At 36.2% G+C, this 5,272-nt stretch overlaps 1 pseudogene; it reads left to right on the forward strand.

The window, feature by feature from the left end:
• Nucleotides 1-2,496: 2,496 nt before the first annotated feature.
• LOC107136089 overlaps nucleotides 2,497-5,272 on the forward strand; it is an 85,354-nt pseudogene continuing 82,578 nt past the window's right edge.

The raw sequence follows: 5,272 nt of genomic DNA on the forward strand, positions 1-5,272 counted from the left end.
ATGATTTTTTCCCAACCTTTCACCTTCAGTCTGTGCATGTCTTTTCCTATCAGATGAGTCTCCTGGAGACAGCATATTGTTGGGTCTTTTCTTTTTTTCATAAATCCAATCTGCTAACCTATGTCTTTTGATTGGTGAGTTTAAGCCATTTACATTCAGGGTTACTATTGAGACATGGTTTGTATTCCCAGCCATATTTGTTTATTTTTGTTATTTAACTTGACTTGATTTTCTTTTTTGATTAGATTTCCTTTAGAGTAATACCTCCCTCTGCTGATTTTCATCATGGTTTCTTTGTTTCCTCTTTATGGAGTATTTTTCCAAGGATGTTTTTTAGTGTTGGTTTTCTAGTTATAAATTCTTTTAACATTTATCATGAAAGGTTTTTATTTCATCTTTAAATCTAAAGCTTAATTTTGCTGGATACAAGATTATTGGTTGGTACCCATTTTTTTTTTTTCAGAACTTGACATATGTTGTTCTAGGATCTTCTAGCTTTCAGGGTCTGTGTTGATAAATCTGCCATTATCCTAATTGATTTTTCCCTATATTTAATCTTATTCCTTTCTCTTGTGGATTTTAAAATTCTCTCCTTATTTTCTATGTTGGGCATTTTCATTATAATATGCCTTGGTATGAATCTGTTGTGGTTTTGTACATTTGGCATTCTGTAGGGTTCTTGAATTTGGATTTCCAATTCATTCTTCATGTTTGAAAAGTTTTCTGATATTATTTCATTGACTAGATTGTTCATTCCTTTGATTTGGACCTCAATGCTTCCTCTATCCCAATAACTCTTAAATTTAGTTTTTTTATGCTATCCCATATTTCTTGAATATTCTGCTCATGGTTTCTTACCTTTATCACTGTGTGGTCTATGTTCTTTTCAAGATTATATATTTTGTCTTCATTGTCTGAGGTCCTATCTTCCAAGTGGTCTACTCTGTTGGTAATGCTTTTATTTCAGCTTTTAATTTGGTTTATTGTTTCACTCATTTCAAGAATTTGTGGGTTTTTTTTTTTAGAATCTCTATCTCCCTGTTGAGGTGATCTTTTGCTTCCTTTATTTGTTTATATAGCTTCTTGTTGAAGTGATCTTTCACTGCCTGTAGTTGCTCTCTTATATCTTCCTTGAGTTCACAGAACATTTTAAACATGTACTTCCTAAACTCCTTGTCTGTAATTTCTTTTACTGTGGCTGCCAATGATTCCAATGATGTGGTGTCTTCATTTGTTTGGGGTACTTTTTTCCCTTGTCTTTTCATGTTGCTCCTGTGTCTTTCTTTCCAGCTCTGTGGGTCTAGATTGTTATTGTTTTTACCTTATAGCTTTGTAGTGCTCTTGTAGGGTTCCAAAACCTCTCCTTTGTGGGGAAGGACAATGTTAACAGATCCCAATATCAACAGTATACCACCTATGAACAATTTGTTGTTATTAAGGCATTTACATTTTAGTCTCAATGTATAGAAATGTTGGATTCAATTATTATCTAAAATATTATCAGTAGTTTTATAATAAAAGTTTTACCGTTTATGACAGTGGACAATAAACCGGGGGTGAAGCACAGGACGATATGCTGAGGAGGTAGGAGGTGAGGATATAGAGTTAATATATCTTAGGAAGTATGAAGGAGAAATCTAATAAACAGGGTTAGTAGCAAGAGAATAGACAGGAAGTAAGTTAGGATAGGCAAGTATGTGGGATGACAGTAGAGTACATAAAACAAACACACATATGTATTTAGAAAAAAACACAGATGTTAAAACAATAAAATTTGGAGGGGGAAAATTAAAGAAGAAAAAGGGAAAGAAAAAAAGGGCATATATAACACCTCTATATTATATTATTCAAATGACTCAGTCCTCAAAGTCCTATTTCAAGCAAAGTTCTTGGTTTCATATATGTTGGGTGTGTGAGGGCCAAGGATAGAGGGGTAGAAGAGAAAAAACAAACAACCAAACAAACAGAAATTTCAAAGGAAGAAACTAGGGTTGCAGCTAGCTTTAGAGACCCATCCATCAAATCTTTCTTGCTTCTCTTCTCAACCAATAGGTGGGGTCATCTGTTGTAAGCTGGTATCTCTGCCCTCTGGATGGTGGAAGTAATCAGGGTGGGAAGACTGGTCCTGGCGCAGGGCGCCTGGATGCAGGGATTGGCACCCGCCAGTCCCTGCAGGGAGAATGCACCTCACAGGTCTCTTTTTGGGACCACTAGTATGACTTGAGTGCCTGGTACTATCTCCCTCTCTTGCCTGGAGATTTCGCAGTTCCTGGTCTCTCTGTTAGGCTCCAGACTTTAGCCACATCTCCCTCTTCCCTAGCAGTTCCCAACTGAGGAAACTCTCACCCAAGGAGTCCCATGAGCAGCTCCCTCATCACATTGCACACTTGTGTTGGGCAGCTATTGTGTTGGGTTACCGCCACTGGGAAGGGGGAAAGGTTAAGAAACTGGTATCTAGCCACTGGAGATCCCATCTGGGAACTGACCCCAGCTAATATGACGAGAATCTTGGCCAAGATGGCGGTGGTCTGCTTTCAGCGCCTAGGTGTCTAGTAAGGTGGGGGGAGCTGGGCCATGGAGTTGTGTTGTGAGTAGGTAGCAGATGAGTGACCTGCATGGGAGCAGAGCGAAGTCCTAGAGATCTGCAGATGTGTTTATAGGTGATTCTGCTAAGGTGCTAGCCAAACCTTTTGTGGGCTAGAACTTTGGGCTTTGGGTCCTGCTTGAACGCTGGGCATCCTATTTGAACGCTGAGGCCAGAGCCTTGCATAGACTCACAGCAGTGGTGATTTCTGCAGAGAGCAGCTGTATAGGTCCTCTAACACTCTCAGAGATGCAGTATTCTGACTAGGTGATATCTGGAACCGAGAACACAGAATGCTGCCTCCCTCTGGCCTGCCATCTTGAAAAAATGAGATACTTACCTTTAAAGGAAAGAGAAACTTTCCTTTATGACCAAAGAGAACAAGGCAAGAGTAAGTGTAAATGCAAAGAAATGCATGAGTTAGTTGGTGTTATCTCTGGAAGGTCCATTTTATTATCTTTACTAAGTGAACTACCTACTGAGGTCATTTGCTAAAAAGCACTAAAACAAAGAAAAGGATTAAGATTTGAACAAGCCACCAAATTGAGCACTGTATATATTCCTGTTATAAACTCATTTTAATTTAATTTAACTTTAATTTTCACTTGGATTCCATTGCATAGTCATTTGTGTAAATATTATGTTCTTCAGTTTGTTTTTATATAACAAAAGATCAGAGTCAATTGATTTAAGGCAAATAAAAACTTAAGTGAAGATATCAGAAATGTGTGACTGCCACATCCCAATATCTCATTTCTTACAATTTTTTAACAATTCTAGAAATGACTTCATAGTTTATAAATTATTTTCATGGCTGTTTCACTTGATACTTATAAAAGCTTTGGGACATCTAGAGGAAAAATATTATTCCTTTCAATAATAAGATAAGTGAGTCTTAAAACTTGTACATGTCTGTATTTCCCAATGTTACTCTGCAGAGCCAAAACTAGGTCTTCTTTCAAGGTATCATTCTATCTTTTTCTATAATTCTTCTCCATGTATTTTTCATATAACAAACTTGAGAAGGGTGAAGAAATCAAGAAACAGAAAAAAGGCATCTTTAATTAGAACTCATATCTGATAATCTATGTAAGTGACTTAACGTGGAGTTAAAAGCTATTCATGCTACTTTTCAGTTGCAAAACCTTTATTAAGTCCATGAGTTCTAGATCTCTAGTTGCCTCAGCTGGGCAATGCAAGAGTTAATTTTGGCAACCACTCAGATATTACTGAGTTTTGCAATTCTCTGCTACTCTTATAACTTTGACCAGTTGATTTCTTTGGTTTACTCACTACTTAGAACATAATGGCCTATGAAGTTTTAACATAATTGTAACTATTTAAATATGAAGTCTTTTGAATTTGATGAGATAAATGATATCGTTACTATTCCTAAATATCACTTAATATTTAATTTTCTCTATGCCTTTCCACTTTCCTCATTGTCCCACAGATACAGAAGTTACTTTATTTGAAATAAAAAATGTATTTCTGACACTAACTTGACTTAGGGTTGGTACTGGAGCTCTCTAGCTTATTCTTTCCTAGATAGATGTAGTTTCCTTATGACATCTTCGCTTTTGTTGAGTTCTATTTTTTGCCTTTCTTCTCATGGTGGGAAGAAAAACTCCTGTGTGCCCTAGATTTTTGATCAGACGGCAGTGTTGGGGTGAGAAGTCAAGGCAGTTAAACCTTTGAGAGGTTCATTAGGAAAACATTAAAATGCCAGAGAGACCCTAGCAACACACAATTCTCTTTTTCTTAAAAAACAAACAACAACAACAATAATCAAAAAAGTCAATAATATCATATAATTACATGAACCCCACAAAAATTGATTTATCCTTGCTTTACCAACTATGTTCAAATGGCAGTCCAACCTAATGAATATCTATCTAGCACTGACTTATCTTCCTTAGGATTCTATCTACAGTGGAAACAAGGAATGTTGGTTTTTCTGGTAAGAGCTTTTCATTTTTTTTTAATCACATGATGCTCTTTTACTCTTGGATCAGTTACTGCTCTTTAACTAGTCCATAATATCTTTTCATTGACTTTCCTCTAGGAATAAAAAGACTATAATGGTAGTTTTTATTTTTATCTAATTTTTTTTCAACCTAAGTCATTATACTTATTATGCATCTTCCACATTTTGGTATATATTCCCCAGCTCTTCTCTCCTCTATAAAGCAGTGGATGCCATATCTAGTAATTGAAGGTTTAGAAGAGAAGATTCTTATAAAATAAAGTAGAAAGTTTTAAGTATTCTCTTTTTATTTATTTTTTATTGGTTGTTCAAAACATTACAAAGCTCATGACATATCATCTTCCATACATTTGATTCAAGTGGGTTATGAACTCCCATTTTTTACCCCAAATACAAGTTGCAAAATCACATCGGTTACACATCCACATTTTTACATAATACCATATTAATGACTGTTGTATTCTGCTACCTTTCCTATCCCCTACTATCCCCCTTCCCCTTCCCTCTCATCTTCCCTCTCTACCCCATCTGCTGTTGTTTAATTCTCTCCCTTGTTTTTTTTTTCCCCCTTTCCCCTCACAAACTCTTATATGTAATTTTGTGTAACAATGAGGGTCTCCTTCCATTTCCATAGTTTCCCTTCTCTCTCCCTTTCTCTCCCCCCACTCGTCTCTGTTTAATGTTAATCTTTTCCTCATGCT

This window comes from Marmota marmota, unplaced genomic scaffold (genome assembly GCF_001458135.2).
Source record: "Marmota marmota marmota unplaced genomic scaffold, marMar, whole genome shotgun sequence".
Taxonomy (NCBI): domain Eukaryota; kingdom Metazoa; phylum Chordata; class Mammalia; order Rodentia; family Sciuridae; genus Marmota; species Marmota marmota.